Source organism: Hemitrygon akajei, chromosome 1, assembly GCF_048418815.1.
Source record: "Hemitrygon akajei chromosome 1, sHemAka1.3, whole genome shotgun sequence".
Taxonomy (NCBI): domain Eukaryota; kingdom Metazoa; phylum Chordata; class Chondrichthyes; order Myliobatiformes; family Dasyatidae; genus Hemitrygon; species Hemitrygon akajei.
Genome location: NC_133124.1, coordinates 163,344,163 through 163,369,642, shown reverse-complemented (window position 1 = coordinate 163,369,642; position 25,480 = coordinate 163,344,163). Strand labels below are relative to the sequence as shown.

The following is a 25,480-nucleotide window of genomic DNA, read 5'->3' as shown; positions in this document are numbered from 1 at the left end:
CCACCCCATCTAAAGCCCTCGCTCTAGGGAAATGCCAATTGATATTTGATAAATTAAATTCTCCCATCATGACATCAACTGGAGACGTCCAGTACCATATTCCAGCAGACAGATATCCACTCTTTCCTCTCGAGGAGAAGGTGGGAGGATGGAATTGAGAAATATCACACCTGTCTGAATGGAGCAGTTGTGTCAATGGGCCTAATGCCCTCCTTCTGCTCCTACATCCTCCAGAAGCTCTCTTCAACCTCCAGGTAGGGAATGAGAAGCCTCACCTGGAATTTCCGTCTGTACATTGCACTCATAGTGGTGTCCAGCACCTTACCTCCGTCCATCCCTGCAGACATCTCATCCCAGTGATGAGATTATGAGAGGCAGAGAGAGCAGACAGCCAGTGTCCTTCCCCCAGTCTAACACTAGAGGGCACACTTTCCACATAAATTGGTATATTGAAGGATAACGATATTGGAAATTGTAGAGAGCAGTGGCTGCCTAGAGTGTGCTGCCAAGGGAGTTGGTGGAGGCAGATACAATACAGGCAGTTCAGATGCTCTTAGACAGACACACATCAATTTGTAGAGAATATATTGAACCTAGAAAAACGACAGCACAATACAGGCTTTAGGCCCACAATGCTGTAACAAACATGCACTTACCTTAGAAATTAACCAGGGTTACCATAGCTCTCTATTTTCCAAAGCTCCATGTATCTATCCAGGAGTCTCTTAAAAGACCCTATCGTATTCGCCTCCACCACCATTGCCAGCAGCCCATTCCACGCACTCACCACTGTCTGCGTAAAAATCTTACCCCTGACATCTCCTCTGTACCTACTTCCAAACACCCTAAAACTGTGGCTTCTCGTGATAGTCATTTCAGCCCTGGGAAAAAGCCTCTGACGATCCACACGATCAATGCCTCTCATCATCTTATACACCTCCAGCAGGCCACCTCTCATCCTCCATCGCTCCAAGGAGAAAAGGCCAGGTTTACTAAAGCTATTCTCATAAGGCATGCTCCCCAATCCAGGCAACATCCTTGTAAATCTCCTCTGCACACTTTCTATAGTTTACACATATTTCCTGTAGTGAAGTGACCAGAAATGGACACAGTACATCAAGTGTGGCTTAACCAGAGTTTTATAGAGCTACATCACTACATCGCGACTTTTAAATTCTATCCTTCGACTTCTGAAAGCTAACACCCCATAAGCTTTCTTAACTACCCTATCTACCTCTGAGGCAACTTTCAGGGATCTGTGGACATGTACCCCCCGATCCCTCTGCTCCTCCACACTACCAAGTATCCTGCCATTTACTTTGTACTCTGCCTTGGAGTTTGTCCTTCCAAAGTGTACCACCTCACACTTCTCCGGGTTGAACTCCATCTGCCACTTCTGAGCCCACTTCTGCATCCTATCAATGTCTCTCTGCAATCTTCGTCAATCCTCTACACTATCTACAACACCAACAAACTTTGTGTCGTCTGCAAACTTGCCAACCCACCCTTCTACCCCCACATCCAGATCGTTAATAAAAATCATGAAAAATAGAGGTCCCAGAACAGAGCCTTCTGGGACACCACTGGTCACAACCCTCCAATCTGAAAATACTCCTTCCACCACGACCCTCTGCCTTCTGCAGGCAAGCCAATTCTGAATCCACCTGTCCAAACTTCCCTGGATCCCATGCCTTCTGACTTTCTGAATAAGCCTACCATGTGGAACCTTGTCAAAAGCCTTACTAAAATCCATGTAGACCACATCCACTGCACTACCCTCATCTATATGCCTGGTCACCTCCTCAAAGAACTCTATCAGGCTTGTCAGACATGATCTGCCCTTCACAAAGCCATGCTGGCTGTCCCTGATCAGACCATGATTCTCTAAATGCCCATAGATCCTACCTCTAAGAATCTTTTCCAACAGCTTTTCCACCACAGACGTAAGGCTCACTGGTCTATAATTACCCGGACTATCCCTACTACCTTTCTTGAACAAGGGGCCAACATTCGCCTCTCTCCAATCTTCCGGTACCATTCCCATGGACAACGAGGACAAAAAGATCCTAGCCAGAGGCTCAGCAATCTCTTCCCTCGCCTCGTGGAGCAGCCTGGGGAATATTCCGTCAGGCCCCGGGGACCTATCCATCCTAATGTATTTTAACAACTCCAACACCTCCTCTCCCTTAATATCAACATGCTCCGGAACATCAACCTCAATCATATTGTCCTCACCGTCATCAAGTTCCCTCTCAGTGGTGAATACCGAAGAGAAGTATTCATTGAGGACCTCGCTCACTTCCGCAGCCTCCAGGCACATCTTCCCACTTTTATCTGTAATTGGTCCTACCTTCACTTCTGTCATCCTTTTGTTCTTCACATAATTGAAGAATGCCTTGGGGTTTTCCTTTACCCTACTCGCCACGGCCTTCTCATATCCCCTTCTTGCTCTTCTCAGCCCCTTCTTAAGCTTTCTTGCTACCCTGTATTCCTCAATAGACTCATCTGATCCTTGCTTCCTAAACCTCATGTATGCTGCCTTCTTCTACCTGACTAGAGTTTCCACCTCCCTTGTCACCCATGGTTCCTTCATCCTACCATTCTCTATCTTCCTCACTGGGACAAATTTATCCCTAACATCCTGCAAGAGATCCTTAAACATCGACTACATGTCCATAGTACATTTCCCTGCAAAAACATCATCCCAATTCACACCTGCAAGTTCTAGCCTTATAGCCTCATAATTTTCCCTTCCCCATTTAAACATTTTCCTGTCCTCTCTGATTCTATCCTTTTCCATGATAATGCTAAAGACCAGGGAACAGTGATCACTGTCCCCCAGATGTTCACCCACTGAGAGATCTGTGACCTGACCTGGTCCGTTACCTAATACTATATATAGTATGGCATTCCTCCTAGTCCGCCTGTCAACATACTGTGTTTGTCCCTTGCAATCCTTTTGCTCTTAACGTATCTGTAAAATCCCATAGGATTCTCCTTCACCTTGTCTGCTAGAGCAACCTCACGCCTTCTTTTAGACCTCCTGATGTTCTCCTGCATTTCTTCCTGCATTTCATTTCAGAGCTACCTCATTCGTTCCTACCTGTAATCAACCTCCTATCTTTCTTACTCAGGGCCTCAATATCTCTTGTAAAAACGAAGGTTCCCTAAAGCTGCTATCTTTATCTTGTGTTCAGACAGGCACATCTAAACTCTGTTCTATCTCTCGGACTCTAACATCCAATCTCCATCCTATCCAGCCTTTCTACAGTATAAGAGTCCCAGCCAATCTTTGGAAAGTTAATAATCACCTGCTATCACAACCTTATTTTTCTTGCAGTTGTCTCTCTACAAATTTGCTCCATGATCCCATTAACCCTAGGCATCCCTTTCTTGTTCCGCGGATCCACACATACAGCATCAGTAGACAAGTCCCCCAGTCTGTCCTGTCTGAGCACTGCCATGACATTTTCCCTCACTAATAATGCTACCCCTCCCACTTTAGTCCCTCTGTAAACAACAAAACACTGGAGCATTGAGCTGCCAGTCCTGCCCCCCTTATACCAACGGCTAATGGCTACAATGACATAATTCTACGTGTTGATCCATGCTCTATGTTCATCCGCCTTTCCTATGATATGATATTCCTTACAGTGAAATAGATGAAACTCAATATTACTCCCAAGATGCTCAGTCTTTCAATTCCTGTCTTTGTATTTCGGCTTAACATCTCTCCCCACAACCACTCCAATATCTGTTCTAGTGTTCTGGTTACCAGCCTCCATTATTGAATGTATACCGGGGGGAAAACATTTAGTACAATTTGCATATTATCGGCCAGCTTACCTTCATATTTCATCTTCCCCACACCCTTGCTACCCTTCCCACTTTAGTCCCTCTGCAATCATCCAGAATCAGTTTTGGATCTCTGGTGCCACCAGACCAGAGGGTGGTGAGGTGGTGAATTGAATTGACTTTATTTCTTACACCCTTCACATACGTGAGGAGTAAAAATCTTTACATTACATTTCTGTCTAAATGTGCAATGTATAGTCATTTGTAATAAATAGTCTGTATAACAGGACAGAAATACAATGGTGTCAGTGTGAATTAATCAGTCTGATGGCCTGGTGGAAGAAGCTGTCCCGGAGCCTGTTGGTCCTGGCTTTTATGCTGCGGGACCACTTCCCAGATGGTAGCAGCTGGAACAGTTTGTAGTTGTGGTGACTTGGGTCTGCAATGATCCTTTGGGCCCTTATTACACATCTGTCACTGAAACAGTGGGAAGTTCACATTTACAGATGTACTGGGCTGCCCGCACCACTCTCTGCAGAGACCTGCGATTGAGGGAGGTACAGTTCCCATACCAGGCAGTGATGCAGCCAGTCAGGATGCTCTCAATTGTGTCCCTGTTGCATGTTCTTAGGACTTGGAGGCCCATACCGAACTTCTTCAACCGTCTGAGGTGAAAGAGGTGCTGTTGTGCATTTTTCACCACACGGCCGATATGTACAGACCACGTGAGATCATCGTTGATGTGTATGGCAAGGAACTTAAACACCAAGTTTAAATATTGCAAGTATCGCACGTGGAGTATTGTGCAGGCAAGGCAACAGCAGCCCTTCCAGGGCCAATGCTCTTTCCACTACCCCTCGTACTCAGGGAAGATGCCTGACAGACGGGGGTAGGACCAGTAACCACATAGCCAATGAGTACTCTTCAGCAGACCGGCAGGACTGAAGTTTGTTAGTTCCATATATACACCTTTACTGCTCCCAGATAGCGACCTTCAAGTTGCAGTGATACGTAACCTGGTCAATACCGAACTTTTGAATCTCCTCTCAATCACTGACGAACCATCAGTGTATTTATTTTTCTCGATATTTATCATGTGTAACCCTCAGGTTGGGCTGGCGGTGTTAGTCTAGGGAAGACAGTCTCCTGCTCCACCAGATGTGTGAAACCTGAGGTGTAAAACCTCTTGTTTGTGTGGATTTGTGTGATCTGTTCCCCCGTTACAAATCAGTACCACAAAATAACAGAGTTCACCATGTGCAGCTAAATGATTTAGCTCTTTAATTCTTGATTTGACTAAAGGGTTAGTAAAGTAAAACAAAAAGAAAAGGGCCCATTTTAATGAAACAGTCCAATGTGCACGTTGGAGCTCACAGTTTCCTCCCGCTGCTCCTCCATCGATTTCCCCGGGCTCCGTTGACTCCTGGCTCCACTCCAAGTCCACTCTGTCCTGCTGTCTACGACCTTTCCTTTCTGGCGTCTTCTCTCTTCATCTCTCGTCAAACAAAAGACCCAGACACCTCGTTCTCAGGCACAGAACAAGAAAAAACTCTCCCTTCATTGGACGGTACACATTCCAAATCCCCCGTTATCTCTGTCTCCTAAACAGATATACTGTTTTGGATACTGTTGGGGCAGATGTCTCATCAGGGGAAGGCAGCAGCAGCCGAGTTCATGGCACCATGAGTGGCTCTGTGGCACAGGAGGGAAGGAAAAGGAATGGGAGAGCTATAGTGATAGGGGATTCGATTGTAAGGGGAATAGATAGGCGTTTCTGCGGCCGCAAACGAGACGCCGGGATGGTATGTTGCCTCCCTGGTGCAAGGGTCAAGGATGTCTCTGAGCGGCTGCAGGACATTCTGGAATGGGTGGGTGAACAGCCAGTGGTCGTGGGATGAGGTCCTACAAGGTGAATTTAGGGAGTTTGGAGATAAACTAAAAAGTAGGACCATAAAGGTAATAATCTCTGGATTACTACCAGCGGCACGTGCTAGTCAGAGTAGAAATAGGAGGATATTTCAGATGAATACGTGGCTTGAAAAATGGTGCAAAAGGGAGGGGTTCAAATTTCTGGGGATTGCAACCAGTTCTAGGGGAGGTGGGACCGGTATAAACAGGACGGTCTGCACCTGGGCTGGACTGGAACCAATGTCCTAGGAGGAGTGTTTGCTACTGCTGTTCAGGAGGATTTAAACTAATATGGCAGGGGGATGGGAACAAGTGCAGAGAGACAGAGGGGTGTAAAATGAGGGTAGAAGCAAAAAGTAGTAAGGTGAAAAGTAAAAGTGGCAGGTAGGCAAATCTAGGGCAAAAAGCAAAAAGAGCCACTTTTCAACATAATTGTATAAGGGCTAAGAGTGTTGTAAAAACGAGCCTGAAGGCTTTGTGTGTCAATGCGAGGAGCATTCGTAACAAGGTGGATGAATTGAATGTGCAGATAGTTATTAATGAATATGATATAGTTGGGATCACAGAGATATGGCTCCAGGGTGACCAAGGATGGGAGCTCAACATCCAGGGATATTCAATATTCAGGAGGGATAGACAGAAAAGAAAAGGAGGTGGGGTAGCATTGGTGGTTAGAGAGGAGATTAACACAATAGAAAGGAAGGACCTTAGCCTGGAGGATGTGGAATCGATATGGGTAGAGCTGCATAACACTAAGGGGCAGAAAACGCTGGTGGGAGTTGTGTACAGGCCACCTAACAGTAGTAGTGAGGTTGGGGATGGCATTAAACAGGAAATTAGAAATGCGTGCAATAAAGGAACAGTAGTTATAATGGGTGACTTCAATCTACACATAGATTGGGTGAACCAAATTGGTAAGGGTGCTGAGGAAGAGGATTTCTTGGAATGTATGTGGGATGGTTTTCTGAAACAACGTGTCAAGGAATCAACTAGAGAGCAGGCCATTCTAGATTGGGTATTGAGCAATGAGGAAGGGTTAGTTAGCAATCTTGTCGTGCAGGGCACCTTGGGTAAGAGTGACCATAATATGGTGGAATTCTTCATTAAGATGGAGAGTGACATAGTAAATTCAGAAACAAAGGTCCTGAACTTAAAGAAGGGAAACTTTGAAGGTATGAGACGTGAATTAGCTAAGATAGACTGGCAAATGATACTTAAAGGGTTGACGGTGGATATGCAATGGCGAGCATTTAAAGATCGCAAAAGAATAAACCAGGGAAGGTAGTGCACCCGTGGCTGACAAGGGAAATTAGGGATAGTATCAAGTCCAAAGAAGAAACATATAAATTAGCAAAAAAAAGTGGCACACCTGAGGACTGGGAGAAATTGAGAGACACAAGGGCTTAATTAGGAAAGGGAAGAAAGATTATGAGCGAAAGCTGACAGGGAACATAAATCTAACTGTAAAAGCTTTTATAGATATGTGAAAAGAAAAAGATTGGTCAAGACAAATGTAGGTCCCTTACAAACAGGAACAGGTGAATTGATCATAGGGAACAAAGATATGGCAGACCAATTGAATAACTACTTTGGTTCTTTCTTCACTAAGGAGGACATAAATAATCTTCTGGAAATAGTAAGGGACCGAGGGTCTAGTGAGATGGAGGAACTGAGGGAAATACATGTTGGTAGGGAAGTGGTATTAGGTAAATTGAAGGGATTAAAAGCAGATAAATCCCCAGGGCCAGATGGTCTGCATCCCAGAGTGCTTAAGGAAGTAGCCCAAGAAATAGTGGATACATTAGTGATAATTTTTCAAAACTCCTTAGATTCTGGATTAGTTCCTGAGGGTTGGAGGGTGGCTAATGTAACCCCACTTTTTAAAAAAGGAGGGAGAGAAAAACCGGAGAATTATAGACAGGTGAGTGTGACATCGGTGGTGGGGAAAATGCTAGAGTCGGTTATCAAAGATGTGATAACAGCATATTTGGAAAGAGGTGAAATCATCGGACAAAGTCAGCACGGATTTGTGAAAGGAAAATCATCTCTGACGAATCTTATAGAATTTTTTGAAGATGTAACTAGTAGAGTGGATAGGGGAGAGCCAGTGGATGTGGTATATTTAGATTTTCAAAAGTCTTTTGACTAGGTCCCACTCAGGAGATTAGTGTGCAAACTTAAAGCACTTGGTATTGGGGGTATGGTATTGATGTGAATAGAGAATTGGTTGGCAGACAGGAAGCAAAGAGTGGGAGTAAACGGGATCTTTTCAGAATGGCAGGCAGTGACTAGTGGGGTACCGCAAGGCTCAGTGCTGGGACCCCAGTTGTTTACAATATATATTAATGATTTAGACAAGGGAATTAAATGCAGCATCTCCAAGTTTGCAGATGACAGGAAGCTGGGTGGCGGCGTTAGCTGTGAGGAGGATGCTAAGAGGATGCAGGGTGACTTGGATAGGTTAGGTGAGTGGGCAAATTCATGGCAGATGCAATTTAATGTGGATAAATGTGAGGTTATCCACTTTGGTTGCAAGAACAGGAAAACAGATTATTATCTGAATTATGGCCGATTAGTAAAAGGGGAGGTGCAACGAGACCTGGGTGTCATTGTACACCAGTCATTGAAGGTGGGCATGCAGGTACAGCAGGCGGTGAAAAAGGCAAATGGTATGTTGGCATTCATAGCAAAAGGATTTGAGTACAGGAGCAGGGAGGTTCTACTGCAGTTGTACAAGGTCTTGGTGAGACCGCACCTAGAGTTTTGTCCCTTAATCTGAGGAAAGACATTCTTGCCATAGAGGGAGTACAAAGAAGGTTCACCAGATTGATTTCTGGGATGTCAGGACTTTCATATGAAGAAAGACTGGATCGACTAGGCTTATACTCACTAGAATTTAGAAGATTGAGGGGGGATCTTATTGAAACGTATAAAATTCTAAAGGGATTGGACAGGCTAGATGCAGGAAGATTGTTTCCGATGTTGGGGAAGTCCAGAACGAGGGGTCACAGTTGAAGGATAAAGGGGAAGCCTTTTAGGACCGAGATGAGGAAAAACTTCTTCACACAGAGAGTGGTGAATGTGTGGAATTCTCTGCCACAGGAAACAGTTGAGGCCGGTTCATTGGCTATATTTAAGAGGAAGTTAGATATGGCCCTTGTGGCTAAAGGGATCAGGGGGTACGGAGAGAAAGCAGGTACAGGGTTCTGAGTTGGATGATCAGCCATGATCATACTGAATGGCGGTGCAGGCTCGAAGGGCCGAATGGCCTACTCCTGCACCTATTTTCTACGTTTCTATAACCCAAACACTGTAGCTACAGAAAAAACCATTGAAACTTTTCCCAGGGCATTACACATGTAATGCATTGTACTGCTGCTGCTAACTTAACAAATTTCACAACATGCCGGTGATATTGAACCTGATTCTGACTTTACTCTCCTCGTTAGTTTTCAATCACTGACACATTTTACTGAGCTTGTTTTACTTTGCCTTCTTTACCGGCCTATCAATCCGTGTGGAAAGTGGAGAGAGCAACGGACCTGGACTAGGAGATTCCTCTTCCCATCTCTGAGGGGCTCACCATTAATGGTGTACCACCACTTTAAATTTCATCTCCCAAAGAGCACTACCTCCCTATTGACCAAATTAAACTCCATACGCCATTTCTCTGCCCATATCAGTAACTGACATCCAGCTGTGTCCTTTGGCAGACTTCGACACTATCCACAACACCAGTGATCTTCATGTTGTCTACATACTTACCAAGCCACCCATCCATATTCTCATCCGAGTCACTTCTATAAGTCACAAACAGTGTAGGTCCCAGACGGATCCCTGCAGATTACCATGAGCCACGGGCCTCCCACCACTACTCTCTCTTCTGTGAGCAGCCAGCTGTGAAGCCAAATGGCCTATAGACTGGATCCCATGCATCTCAACCATCTGAATGTACGTCCCATGAAGAATCTTGCCAAATGCATTACGAAAAGCCACGTAGACAATATCCACAGCTCTACCTTCAATCACCCTTGTCACCTCAAGTTAGTAAGACACGATTTGTCTCCCACAAAGCCATGCTAACTGCCCCAAATTAGGCCAAATGCTTGTAAATCCCAGTCATCCCCCCACCTCCGACTGAAGACTCTCTGGTTTATAGTTTCCAGGATTGTCCCAATTTCCCTTTAATAAATAGAACAACAACAGCTTCTCGATACTCCCGTGGCAGGAGAGGTCATGAAGATATTGATCAAAGCCACAGCAATCTTCTCTCTTGCCTCTCTCACTAACTTGTGGTATATCATGTCAGGCCCTGGGGACTTATCCACCTTCATGTTCTTCAAAAGACCCAACACTACCTCCTAGTGCATATATAGAGATGCCCTAGTAAATTATCTCAGTCCACACTGATCTCACCATCCTCACTGGTAATACTGATGTAAATTACTCATTTAGGACCTTGTCCACATCCTCCACCTCCAAATACAGGTTCCATCCTTAATCCATGAATGGTCCTACCCTCTCCCATTTACACTCTGCTCTTGATCGACCGTATGAGTAGAGTGCCCTGGATTCTCTTTAGTCCTACTTGCCAATGGCATTTCACAGCCACTACTGGTTGTCCTAATTCCCTTCATGAGTTCATTTCTGGTTTCCTTAAAATTCTCAGTTTCTCTGGTTGAATCTGGCTTCCTAAACCTTACCTACAATTCCTTTTCTTTTTGACTAAATTCACCACTTCTCTCAACATCCAAGATTCCCTGACCTTGCCATCCCTGTCCTCCTGACATGGAGCATACCTGTCCTGTACTCTGTGAAGTTGGATTTTTAACACCCTCCACAGGTCAGATGTGGACTTGTCTAAAAACTACTGTTCCCAGTTAATTATCCCTAGTTCCTGCTGAATAGTCTTGTAATTTGCCGTGCTCTAATCTAGTACTCTCGCACGATTTGTACTTGCCCTTATCGTTAGATATCTTAAAACTTGTGGTTAGTGTTCGCCTGACAATTCTCCCATGGGAATGTGTCAGTCTGGCCAGGCTTATTACTCAACAGCAGGTCCACCTCATCTCACCTATGTTTTAAGAGACACTCCTGGATGCATCTACCAAATTCTGTCCTGTCTGATCTCTTGCACTACGGAGCAATCTCTTCCACGAAGGAGCAGTGTATATTGGAGCAATTGAAATCACCCACGACAAAAGCCCTGATACAATCAGAATGATTGCATCTTTATTGTTTTGAGTTTTACCCATACACACTCAATGGATCCAATCACCTTTAATCTCCTTCTATCAATTCTCAAACATTGAAACGGTGGAACATTCAGCACCCATTCCAGTTCTCCAGCCCCTGTCAAACTACTGTCCCAAGTAGCTACTGGGTGCACCAACTGCAGATATCGTCATCGGGGAGACCGTGAGACAAGACCATAAGACATGAGGACAGCACCATAGTGTGGTGGTTAGCACAACACTTTACAGTACAGGTGACCCAGGATCAATTCCCACCGCTGTCAGGAAGGAGCTTGTACGTTGTCCTGTGACCCTGTGGGTTTCCTCCGGGTGCTCTGGTTTCCACCCAGAGTCCAAAGGGGAACCGGTTGGTAGGTTGATTGGTCATTGTAAACTGTCTCGTGATTGGGCTAGGATTCTTGCTGGGCCGAACGCCTCGAAGAGCCTTTTCTGCTCTGTATCTCAGTCAATACATAAATAGATAAAGCAACAGATATAAATGAATAAATATATCAACACACAAACAGAGGAGCTGAATTAGGCCTCTCTGCTCTGCTATTCCAAGATGGCAGATTTATTTTCTCTCTCTACTGCATTCGCCTGCCTGCCCCCGTAATCTTCAGTAATTTCCTAATCAAGGATCTGTTAAATTCAGCTAAAGTTTACCCAATGACTTGGCCATAAATTTCTACAGATTCACCAACTTCTGCCTAAATAAATTCCTCATCATCTCTTTCCTTAAAGACATCCTTGTATTCTGAGGCTGTGCCCTCTGATCGAAGACTCCACTGTAGAAAACGTTCTCTGTATGTCCACTCTATCTCAAACTTTGATACTTTTCAAAACTCCTTTCTTTTAAGCTCCAGCGAGAACAGGCCCAGAATCATCAAATGCTCCTGATATATTAACACTTTTATTTCTCATTCTCATGAACTTTCTCTGGACCCTCTCTTCTGTTTATTCAGTGTTGATAACAAAACAAAATAATGGTTCTCAGCTTGGTCTACTGTAAGGAAGGTAGAGGCAAAGAAAGACAATGAACAAAGAAATTATCATTTTTACAAGAAGTAGCTCAGACTGGAGAGTTTCGAGTGATACAGAATAACCTATCAACTGGTCGGGTTCAATTGTATGACACACACTGCAAAGGAGCTTCTGGAAAAGTACAGAATCACCTGTACCACTGTTACTGAAAACTCAATGAACAATTACTCATACAGGTGATTATATAAACATTATAAGCAAACTGGAAGAAAAAGAACAATGTTACTCTAATCCAACACTACCTTCCTGTCTACACTGAAACAATGTCAAAGGTCAACAGCAAAATAAAGCATCTTAAGGAAGGTCTTACCTGCGACTTCTCACTGCTCCCCCTCCCCACACCTGGGTCACTTACTCAGCCTCTTCACACCAGAGCCGCTCAGCTCCCAACTCCAAAGACTCCAGCCTGCTTGACCCCAACTTCTTTCTATTAGCTGCTGTTCATTACCTGATTACCCAATCACTGTCGACTATCAATTTGCAAATGTGTCTCCTTTAAGGTCCTAGTGAGGTGAAACTTACCACCAAGTGGGACTGGGAAGCTTTCGAAAAAACCAACAGAGGGCAACTACAACAGCCACAAGGAAGGAAAAGTTGAAGTATGAAGGTAAGCGAGCTTAGCAAGAGTGCATGGCGTTTCAGGAGAAATACGAGCATGGATAGAGCTTTGGCTATTGGAAGGGGGCAAAGAGTGGGAATTAAGAGGTCCTTTTCCGATTGGCTGCCGTTCCTCAGGGGTCAGTTTTGGGACTACTTCTCTGTACATTGTATATCAGTGATTTGGCTGACAGAATTGCTGGCTTTGTGGCCAAGTTTGTGGATGATACAGAGATATGTGGAGGGACAGGTAGAATTGTGGAAGGAGAGAGGGTGCAGAAGGACTTGGACTGATTCTGAGAATAGGCAAAGAAATGACAATTTTCCAAATGGAGAGAAAATGAGAAAAAATGAGGTGCAAAAGGACATGCTAGTCCTTGTGCAGGATTCCCAAGGTTAACTTGCAGATGTAATCGGTGGGAAGGAAGGCAAATGCAATTTTAGCATTCATTTCGAGAGGACTAGACTATTAAAGCAGGGATGTAATGCTGAGGCTTTATAAGACTCTGGTGAGGCTTCATTCGGATTATTGTGAGCAGTTTTGTTCCCCTTATCTAAGAAAGGATGTGCTGATATTGGGAGGGTTCAAAGGGGGTTCAGGAAATTGATCCCAGCAATGTAAGGCTTCTCAAATGAGGGAAGTTTGGCTCTGAGCCTGCACTTGCTGGAATTTAGGGAAATAGAAGGTGGGGGAGGATCTCACTGAATCCTATTGAATGTTGGAAGGCCAAGATGGAGTGGGTGTGGAGAGGATGTTTCCTATAGTGAGGGAGCCTGGGACCAGAGGGCACAACCTCAGGGTTGTCCATTTATAACAGAGATCGGGAGGAATTTCTTCAAGCCAGAAGGTGGTGAATCTGTGGAATTTATTGCCACAGGGAGCTGTGGAGGCCACTGGGTGTATTTAAAGTGGAGTAAAAGATTACGGGAGGAAGGCAAGTGAATGGAGTCGAGAGGGAAATGGATCAGTCATGATCAAACGGTGGAGCGGATTTGAAGAACCGAATGGCCTAATTTGTTCCTCTATCTGATGGTCTAAGTCGCCTTGCTCACCACGCCCTTTCCTCATTGCTACTGTGAGGGAGGAGGTAGCAGAGCCTGAGGACGCACACTCATCATGGACAGCACAGTAGCATAACGGGCAGCAGGTCACTATTACAGAGCCAGGGACACCGGTTCGATTCCCAGCACCGTCTGTAAGGAGATGTATGTTCTCCCCGTCTCCGCACGGGATCCGACGGGTGCTCAGGTTTCTGCTTTCCTCCCACCTTCCAAAGACACCCAGATGAATGGGTTAATTGGTCCGACGGGTGTGATTTAGCAGAGCAGGTTCATCGGGTTGGAAGAGCCTGTTACTGTGGTTTATTTCTCTACAAATTAAAGAACAGTTTTAGAACAGCTTCCTAATGTTCATCAGATGTCTGAATGGTCCGTGAACCCATGAACACCAGCTCACTATGATCTCCCTTTTTGCACTATCTACTTTTTACACAATTCTTATTGTACTTTTTTATGTATTCCACTGCGTTGCTGCTTCAACAGAAAAAAATGTCATGTGTATCTCAGTGATAATGAACCAGATCTGATTCTGAACTTGTTCAAATGTCAATGTTTATTTTGTTGTGTGTTATGTATAAGTCTGTCTGATCTACAAACACCATTTCCCTGACATTTTTGTCTGCACCCTGCCCTGGGATATCTTCCCAAAATCAACACCTCACACTTAGCATCATGGAGTGATAGAAAGCTAAAGCACAGAAACAGGCCCGTAAACATTGAAATCAAAATCGCATTCACCACTTTTGCCAGCAGCTTGTTCCACACTCTCACCTCCCTCGGTGAAGTGGTTTCCCCTCATGTTCCCCTTAAATATTTTACTTTTCACCCTTAACCCATGATCTCCAGTTGTCGTGTCACCCAATCTCAGTGGAAAAAGCCTGCTTGTATTTACCCGATCTATACCCCTCATAACGTTGTGTTCATCTATCAAATCTCCCCTCAGTCTTTATGTTCCAAGGAATAAAGTTATAACCGACTCAATCTTTTCTTGTAACTCACGTCTCCAGTCCTGGCAACATCCTGTAAATTTTCTCTGTAAACTTTCAATCTTATTTGCATCTTTCCTGTAGGTAGGTGACCAAAACTGCACACAGTTCTCCAAATTAGGCCTCACCAACATCATACAACTTGAACATAACAACCCATCTCCTGTGCTCACTATTTTGATCGATGAAGCCCAATATGCCAAATACTTTCTTTAGGACCCTATCTGCCTGCTACACACACTTTCAGTGAATTATGGTTGTGCATTCCCAGTCCCCTTTGTTCCACCACACTCCTCAGTGCCCGACCATTCAATGTAACACGTACCCTGGTTGGTCCTACCGAAATTCAACACCTCGTACTTGTCTGCATGAAATTCCATCTGCCATTTTTCATCCCATTTTTCCAGTTGGTACGGATCCCACTGCAGGCTATGATCGTCTTCCTCACTGTCCACTACAACACAAATCTTGGTGTCATCTGCAAATTTGCTGATCCAGTTTACCACATTATCATTCAGAATGTTGATACAGATGACAAACAACAACAGACACATCACCGATCCCTACAGCAGTCCACTAGTCACAGAGGAAACTATCTGTTACCAATCTCTGGCTTCTTCCATAATCCAATTTACTACCTCATCTTCATTCTCAAGTAATGGAATCATCTTGACCAATGTCCCATGCGGGACTTTGTCAAAGGCCTTGCTGAAGTCCACGTAGATAACATCCACTGCCTTATCTTCATCAACTTTCCTGGTAACTTCCTCAAAAAACTCTGTAAGATTGGTTAGACACGACCTACCACACACAAAGCCATCCTGACTATCCCTAATCAATCCTGTCTATTAAATACTCATATACCTGGTCCCTAAGAATAACGTCCGATAACTTTCCCACTACTGATGTCAGACTCAGCGGCCTATAATTTCCTGGTTCATTCTTACAGCCTTTCTTATACAGCAGAACAGCATCAGCTATTCTTCACTCATCTGGTACCTCACCTGTCATTAAGGATGATTTAACTGGGACCCCTGCAGTTTCAGCACTTGCATTCCACAGGATCCGAGGGAATACCTTGTGAGGAGTGAGCACCTCCTCTGTAATCTGTACAGGGTCCAGGACCTCACTGCTGCTTAGCCTCACTTCTTTCAACTCTGTGTCCATCTCCCAAGTTGATACAGATGTGTAAAATCAATTTCAGATCTCCCCGTTTCTTTTGGCTTCAAGCCTAGATTACCATTGTGATCTCGCAGTGGACCAATTTTGTCCTTTGCAATCCTTTTGCTCTTAACATACTGTGTCTGTAGAAGCCCTTAGGATTCTCCTGTGTCTTGGTCTGTTGGAGCAAGTTAATGCCTTCTTTTAGCCTTCCTTGTTTCTTTCTTAAGTGTTCTCTTGCATTGCCTTGAAATTAATGGCATAATGATCACTAGATGCAAAGTTTTCCAGTTTAACTCCAGCTGCCATCCCTTGGCCCTGTTCCCCAGGTCATCTGGAATTCCGTGTATTCTGAGATAACCCTCTTCACTGTGCACTACCTCACCAACTTCGTTGATCGGGTAAACTAATTTGAAGAGGGACACTGCACAATCCCTTCAGTACACCATTGGTCACAGGCCCCCACTTTAGAGGAACTCCATTCCCATCGCAACTCTTAACCACCAAGGCCAATATTGTGTCCATTTCCTTATCTCACCCTCAATCCCACGTGTTCTCACATGCCAGACTAGCTACAAGGTGACATCTTTTCAAACTCCCCCATAGACAACATCTGCCTTGCCATGTCAATCCTCTTGGCCACACCTTGTCCCCACCGTGTATCACTCCCACCCAATGGCTTATGTGAAGTAATGGTCAGGAGGAATCTAAATGAGGTCTCCACCATTCGTGGCCCTGCTGCCTACCTGTTGCTGTACCCAGCCCACAGCCACTCCCTCTTTGGCTCAGAGGTGCTCCCCCCCACCAAACGGATGATCCTTCCCCCGTCCAGTGCTGCTCTCACCAGCAAACACAGTCTCCCCATCCCATTACTTGCGAATCTACACAAGTAAGAAAGTAGAGGTGAAGTTGAGCCTTTGTGATGACGCTTACATGCCGGTCCCAGAACAGATCCCCTGATATGTTAACGCCGAGGAATTTTTACCTAACTGACTCCCTCTGCCTCTGATGCCCAAGTGAGGACTGGCTCATGTACCTCCGGTTTCCTCCTATAGTCTGTAATCAGCTCTTGGCTTTCCTGACATTGACCATAAAATATAAAACCAGAATTAGGCCATTTGGCCCATCACGTCTGCTCTAGCATTCCAACATAGCTGAACCATTTTTCCCTCTCAGCCCCAATCTCCTGCCTTCTCCCCATATCCCTTCATCCCTGACCAATCCATCAATCTCTGCCTTAAATATACCCAGTGACTTGGCCTCCACAGCCATCTGTGGCAACAAGTTATAGGTTGTGTGTGAGGGTGTGTTTTGGTTGTGTGTTTGTGTGAGGGTGTCTGCAGGGAGATTGGGGCACTCAGTGGATTTTTTGTTTTTAGCCGAGACACCAGACACGCTGCTCAGACGGACGTAGCAGTCTGTCACATGATCCTTCTGCTCCCGCCATATCATCAGGACAGCACAGAATTGAGTTCCGAGCACCTCCGAGCCAAGCTTTACGATGGACAGCGCATGTTGTGCAACAACGTGAGGAGCCCGGGCTTTGTCTGAATCACCAATTTTCCACCCAAAGAACAGTAAAGGCTTTCTTAATAAGAGGAGTCAATTTCCGTCCTTGAGATCTTAGTGTATACTCGTCACAAATGTGACAAAGAATCGCAGTTGTTGCAACATTGGCAGGACATTCTGCAATCACAAATACTCCTGAAAATACTGAGTGAAAAACATTCCTCTAATATCCCCCTTGAACTTCCCTCCCCTTACCTTAAAGCCATGTCCTCTTGTACTGAGCAGTGGTGCCCTGGGGAAGAGGCACTGGCTGTCCACTCTGTCTATTCCTCTTAATATCTTGTACACCTCTATCATGTCTCCACTCAGCCTCCTTCTCTCCAAGGAGTTAAGCCCTAGCTCCCTTAATCTCTGATCATAATCCATACTCTCTAAACCAGGCAGCATCCTGGTAAATCTCCTCTGTACCCTTTCCAATGCTTCCACATCCTTCCTATAGTGAGGTGACCAGAACTTTACACAGTACTCCAAGTGTGGCCTAACCAGAGTTTTATAGAGCTGCATCATTACATCGTGTCTCTTAAACTCTATCCCTCGACTTATGAAAGCTAACACCCCATAAGCTTTCTTAACTACCCTATCTACCTGTAAGGCAACTTTCAGGGATCTGTGGACATGTACCCCCAGATCCCTCTGCTCCTCCACAGTACCAAGTATCCTGCCATTTACTTTGTACTCTGCCTTGGAGTTTGTCCTTCCAAAGTGTACCACCTCACACTTCTCCAGTTTGAACTCCATCTGCCACTTCTCAGCCCACTTCTGCATCCTATCAATGTCACTCTGCAATTTTCGACAATCCTCTACACTATCTACACCACCACCAACCTTTGTGTCGTCTGCAAACTTGCCAACTCACCCTTCTACCCCCACTTCCTGGTCGTTAATAAAACTCACGAAAAGTAGAGGTCCCAGAACAGATCCTTGTGGGACACCACTAGTCACAACCCTCCAATCTGAAAGTAATCCCTCCACCACGACCCTCTGCCTTCTGCAGGCAAGCCAATTCTGAATCCACCCGGCCAAACTTCCCTGGATCCCATGTCTTCTGACTTCCTGAACAAGCCTACCGTGTGGAACCTTGTCAAATGCCTTACTAAAATCCATGTAGATCACATCCACTGCACTACCCTCATCTATATGCCTGGTCACCTCCTCAAAGAACTCTATCAGGCTTGTTAGGCACGATCTGCCCTTCACAAAGCCATGCTGACTGTCCTTGATCAGACCATGATTCTCTAAATGCCCATAGATCCTATCTCTAAGAATCTTTTCCAACAGCTTTCCCACCACAGACGTAAGGCTCACTGGTCTATAATTACCTGGACTATCCCTACTACCTTTTTTGAACAAGGGGACACCATTCGCCTCCCTCCAATCCTCCAGTACCATTCCTGTGGACAACGAGGACATAAAGATTCTAGCCAGAGGCTCAGCAATCTCTTCCCTCAAGTCGTGGAGCAGCCTGGGGAATATTCCATCAGTCCCCGGGGACTTATCCGTCCTAATGTATTTTAACAACTCCAGCATCTCCTCTCCCTTAATGAACATGCTCCGGAACATCAACCTCACTCATATTGTCCTCACCGTCATCAAGTTCCCTCTCAGTGGTGAATACCGAAGAGAAGTATTCATTGAGGACCTCGCTCACTTCCACAGCCTCCAAGCACATCTTCCCACCTTTATCTGTAATTGGTCCTACCTTCACTCCTGTCATCCTTTTGTTCTTCACATAATTGAAGAATGCCTTGGGGTTTTCCTTTACCCTACTCGCCACGGCCTTCTCATGCCCCCTTCTTGCTCTTCTCAGCCCCTTCTTAAGCTCATTTCTTGCTACCTTATATTCCTCAATAGACCCATCTGATCCTTGTTTCCTAAACCTCATGTATGCTGCCTTCTTCCACCTAACTAGATTGTCCACGTCCCTTGTCACCCATGGTTCCTTCACCCTACCATTCTTTATCTTCCTCACTGGGACAAATTTATCCCTAACGTCCTGCAAGAGATCCTTAAACATCGACCACATGTCCATAGTACATTTCCCTGCAAAAACATCATCCCAATTCACACCCGCAAGTTCTAGCCTTATAGCCTCATAATTTGCCCTTCCCCAATTAAACATTTTCCTGTCCTCTCTGATTCTGTCCTTTTCCATGATAATGCTAAAGGCCAGGGAGCGGTGATCACTGTCCCCCAGATGCTCACCCACTGACAGATCTGTGACCTGACTTGGTTCGTTACCTAATACTGGATCTAGTATGGCATTCCCCCTAGTCGTTCTGTCAACATATTGTGTTTGTCCCTTGCAATCCTTTTGCTCTTAACGTATCTGTAAAATCCCATAGGATTCTCCTTCACCTTGTCTGCTCGAGCAACCTCACGCCTTCTTTTAGCCCTCCTGATGTTCTCCTGCATTTCTTGTACTCCATAACTACCTCATTTGTTCCTGCCTGTAATCAACCTCCTATCTTTCTTACTCAGGGCCTCAATATCTCTTGTAAAAATGAAGGTTCCCTAAAGCTGCTGTCTTTATCTTGTGTTCAGACAGGCACATCTAAACTCTGTTCTATCTCTCAGACTCTAACATCCAATCTCCATCCTATCCAGCCTTTCTACAGTATAAGAGTCCCAGCCAATCTTTGGAAAGTTAATAATCACCTGCTATCACAACCTTATTTTTCTTGCAGTTGTCTCTCTACAAATTTGCTCCATGATCCCATTAACCTAGACATCCCTTTCTTGTTCCGCAGTTCCATACATACAGCATCAGTAGACAAGTCCCCCAGTCTGTCCTGTCTGAGCACTGCCATGACATTTTCCCTCACTAATAATGCTACCCCTCCCACTTTAGTCCCTCTGTAAACAACAAAACACTGGAGCATTGAGCTGCCAGTCCTGCCCCCCTTATACCAACGGCTAATGGCTACAATGACATAATTCCACGTGTTGATCCATGCTCTATGTTCATCCGCCTTTCCTATGATATGATATTCCTTACAGTGAAATAGATGAAACTCAGTATTAGTCCCAAGATACTCAACCTTTCAATTCCTGTCTTTGTATTTCGGCTTAACATCTCTCCCCACAACCACTCAAATATCTGTTCTAGTGTTCTGGTTACCAGCCTCCATTATTCAATGTATACCGGGAGAAAAAACATTTGGTATAATTTGCATATTATCGGGCAGCTTACCTTCATATTTCATCTTCCCCACACCCCCATTTTCTTGCTGCCTTCAGTTGGTTTTAAAAGCTTCCCAATCATCTAATTTCCCACTAATTTTTGCTGTATTAAATGTCGTCCTTTCAGCTGTTATTCTGTCTTTGATTTCCCTTCTCAGCCATTGTTCCTTCGTCCTCCCTGTAGAAAACTTCCTCATCTTTGGGACTCAGGATCCATATGCACAACGTTACAAAGCACTCTGGTATAATATAGGTTCCATTTTGTTGCAACAAGTGAAGTACATTTCCACGTACAACACGGATTTCCACGGATGCTGCCCGACCTGCTAAATTCCTCCAGCGTGTTGTACATGTTGCTTTGACCACAGCATCTGCAGTGTACTTTGTGTTTAAGTACATTCCCACATCGCCTCCCTTTTGTAATTTCATGTCAACACTGCATTTCACCAAATACTATAATTGAAATATGTAAATATTTGTACTTAAACCAAAGATGCAGTTTCAAACCCTATCCAAAATTTCCTTTTCATCCATCTACCTCAATGATTGCCCATTCCTTTAACATCCTCTCCTTCATCCTGTTATTTCACACGATAATTATAAAAGAATACCAGCCATTTCTATAATTCCGATAGTTATACCAGAACACAGAATTGTTGCTCCCCATCCTTCCAGTGTCCTGAAAGTACAGGAACACAGGAGACCCCTTTCTCTGAAAGAACTGAATCCCAAGCCACTCTGCTCTGTAATGCTACTGTACGAGCAGCCATCGGTTCTGAAACAACTTGGTTAATGCTTATTGGGTTTGATCAAAGGCAAGTGTAGTTTCATTCATTATTTTCTACAAATCCAATGCCATATTAATCAGTTCCCGTGACAGCCTCACGGTCCCATATCCCGGCAAGGCAATCGTCCAGAATCACTCAGCCTCTGTTTTGGATTTCTGGTGCCACCAGACCAGAGGTTGGTGAGGTGGTGAATTGAATTGACTTTATTTCTTACACCCTTCACATACATGAGGAGTAAACATCTTTACATTACACCTCCGTCTAAATGTGCAATGTATAGTCATTTGTAATAAATAGTCTGTATAACAGGACAGAAATACAATGGTGTCAGTGTGAATTAATCAGTCTGATGGCCTGGTGGAAGAAGCTTTCCCGGAGCCTGTTGGTCCTGGCTTTTATGCTGCGGTACCACTTCCCAGATGGTAGCAGCTGGAACAGTTTGTAGTTGTGGTGACTTGGGTCTGCAATGATCCTTTGGGCCCTTATTACACACCTGTCACTGAAACAGTGGGAAGTTCACATTTACAGATGTACTGGGCTGCCCGCACCACTCTCTGCAGACTCCTGCGATTGAGGGAGGTACAGTTCCCATACCAGGCAGTGATGCAGCCAGTCAGGATGCTCTCAATTGTGTCCCTGTTGCATGTTCTTAGGATTTGGAGGCCCATACCGAACTTCTTCAACCGTCTGAGGTGAAAGCGGCGCTGTTGTGTATTTTTCACCACACGGCCGATATGTACAGACCACGTGAGATCATCGTTGATGTGTATGGCAAGGAACTTAAACGCCAAGTTTAAATATTGCAAGTATCGCATGTGGAGTATTGAGTAGGCAAGGCAACAGCAGCCCTTCCAGGGCCAATGCTCTTTCCACTACCCCTCGTTCTCAGGGAAGATGCCCGACAGACAGGGGTAGGTCCAGTAACCAGATAGCCAATGAGTACTCTTCAGCAGACGGGCAGGACTGAAGTTTGTTAGTTCCATATATACACCTTTACTGCTCCCAGATAGCGACCTTCAAGTTGCAGTGATACGTAACCTGGTCAATACCCTCAGTTCCAGAAAAGGAACATTTGAATCTCCTCTCAATCACTGACGAACCATCAGTGTATTTATTTTTCTCGATATTTATCATGTGTAACCCTCAGGTTGGGCTGGCGGTGTTAGTCTAGGGAAGACAGTCTCCGGCTCCACCAGATGTGTGAAACCTGAGGTGTAAAACCTCTTGTTTGTGTGGATCTGTGTGATCTGTTCCCCTGTTACAAATCAGTACCACGAAATAACAGAGAGTACACCATGTGCAGTTAATCGATTTTGCTTTTTAATTCATCATTTGACTAAAGGGTTAGTAAAGTAAAACAAAAAGAAAAGGGCCCATTTTAATGAAACAGGCCAATGTGCACGTTGGAGTTCACAGTTTCCTCCCGCTGGTCCTCCATCGATTTCCCCGGGCTCCGTTGACTCCTGGCTCCACTCCAAGTCCACTCCGTCCTGCTGTCTATGACCTTTCCTTTCTGGCGTCTTCTCTCTTCATCTCTTGTCAAACAAAAGACCCAGACACCTCGTTCTCAGGCACAGAACAAGAAAAAACTCTCCCTTCATTGGACGGTACACATTCCAAATCCCCCATTATCTCTGTCTCCTAAACAGAGATACTGTTTTGGATACTGTTGGGGCAGATGTCTCATCAGGGGAAGGCAGCAGCAGCCGAGTTCATGGCACCATGGGTGGCTCTGTGGCACAGGAGGGAAGGAAAAGGAATGGGAGAGCTATAGTGATAGGGGATTCGATTGTAAGGGGAATAGATAGGCGTTTCTGCGGCCGCAAACGAGACTCCGGGATGGTATGTTGCCTCCCTGGTGCAAGGGTCAAGGATGTCTCTGAGCGGCTGCAGGACATTCTGGAATGGGTGGGTGAACAGCCAGTGGTCGTGGGATGAGGTCCTACAAGGTGAATTTAGGGAGTTTGGAGATAAACTAAAAAGTAGTACTACAAAGGTAATAATCTCTGGATTACTACCAGCGGCACGTGCTAGTCAGAGTAGAAATAGGAGGATATTTCAGATGAATACGTGGCTTGAAAAATGGTGCAAGGGGGAGGGATTCAAATTTCTGGGGATTGGAACCAATTCTGGGGGAGGTGGGACCGGTATAAACAGGACGGTCCGTACCTGGGCTGGACTGGAACCAATGTCCTAGGAGGAGCGTTTGCTACTGCTGTTCAGGAGGATTTAAACTAATATGGCAGGGGGTTGGGAACAAGTACAGAGAGACAGAGGGGTGTAAAATGAGGGTAGAAGCAAAAAGTAGTAAGGTGAAAAGTAAAAGTGGCAGGTAGGCAAATCTAGGGCAAAAAGCAAAAAGAGCCACTTTTCAACATAATTGTATAAGGGCTAAGAGTGTTGTAAAAACAAGCCTGAAGGCTTTGTGTATCAATGCGAGGAGCATTCGTAACAAGGTGGATGAATTGAATGTGCAGATAGTTATTAATGAATATGATATAGTTGGGATCACAGAGACGTGGCTCCAGGGTGACCAAGGATGGGAGCTCAACATCCAGGGATATTCAATGTTCAGGAGGGATAGACAGGAAAGAAAAGGAGGTGGGGTAGCATTGGTGGTTAGAGAGGAGATTAACACAATAGAAAGGAAGGACATTAGCCTGGAGGATGTGGAATCGATATGGGTAGAGCTGCATAACACTAAGGGGCAGAAAACGCTGGTGGGAGTTGTGTACAGGCCACCTAACAGTAGTAGTGAGGTTGGGGATGGCATTAAACAGGAAATTAGAAATGCGTGCAATAAAGGAACAGTAGTTATATTGGGTGACTTCAATCTACACATAGATTAGGTGAACCAAATTGGTAAGGGTGCTGAGGAAGAGGATTTCTTGGAATGTATGCGGGATGGTTTTCTGAACCAACGTGTCAAGGAATCAACTAGAGAGCAGGGCATTCTAGATTGGGTATTGAGCAATGAGGAAGGGTTAGTTAGCAATCTTGTCGTGCGAGGCCCCTTGGGTAAGAGTGACAATAATATGGTGGAATTCTTCATTAAGATGGAGAGTGACATAGTTAAATCAGAAACAAAGGTTCTGAACTTAAAGAAGGGAAACTTTGAAGGTATGAAACGTGAATTAGCTAAGGCAGACTGGCAAATGATACTTAAAGGGTTGACGGTGGATATGCAATGGCAAGCATTTAAAGATCGCATGGATGAACTACAACAATTGTTCATCCCAGTTTGGCAAAAGAATAAATCAGGGAAGGTAGTGCACCCGTGGCTGACAAGGGAAATTAGGGATAGTATCAAGTCCAAAGAAGAAACATATAAATTAGCAAAAAAAAGCGGCACACCTGAGGACTGGGAGAAATTCAGAGACCAGCAGAGGAGGACAAAGGGCTTAATTAGGAAAGGGATAAAAGATTATGAGAGATAGCTGACAGGGAACATAAAAACTAACTGTAAAAGCTTTTATAGATATGTGAAAAGAAAACGATTGGTCAAGACAAATGTAGGTCTCTTACAGTCAGAAACAGGTGAATTGATCATAGGGAACAAAGATATGGCAGACCAATTGAATAACTACTTTGGTTCTGTCTTCACCAAGGTGGAATAAACAATCTTACGGAAATAGTAGGGGACTGAGGGTCTAGTGAGATGGAGGAACTGAGGGAAATACATGTTAGTAGGGAAGTGGTGTTAGGTAAATTGAAGGGATTAAAGGCAGATAAATCCCCAGGGCCAGATGGTCTGCATCCCAGAGTGCTTAAGGAAGTAGCCCAAGAAATAGTGGATACATTAGTGATAATTTTTCAAAACTCCTTAGATTCTGGATTAGTTCCTGAGGGTTGGAGGTTGGCTAATGTAACCCCACTTTTTAAAAAAGGAGGGAGAGGAAAACCAGAGAATTGTAGACCGGTGAGTCTGACATTGGTGGTGGGGAAAATGCTAGAGTCGGTTATCAAAGATGTGATAACAGCATATTTGGAAAGAGGTGAAATCATTGGACAAAGTCAGCACGGATTTGTGAAAGGAAAATCATGTCTGACGAATCTTATAGAATTTTTTGAAGATGTAACTAGTAGAGTGGATAGGGGAGAGCCAGTGGATGTGGTATATTTAGATTTTCAAAAGGCTTTTGACAAGGTTCCACTCAGA

General features: G+C 44.7%; 1 long non-coding RNA gene across 1 annotated transcript in view; it reads left to right on the top strand.

The window, feature by feature from the left end:
- The window catches only part of LOC140731944 (uncharacterized), a 96,377-nt gene extending 77,700 nt beyond the window's left edge, over positions 1-18,677 (top strand). Inside the window, exons 7-8 of the long non-coding RNA XR_012099948.1 lie at positions 12,482-12,588; positions 17,164-18,677. This is a non-coding gene — a long non-coding RNA (uncharacterized lncRNA). The remainder of the gene's footprint in view (positions 1-12,481; positions 12,589-17,163) is intronic.
- Positions 18,678-25,480: the final 6,803 nt, after the last annotated feature.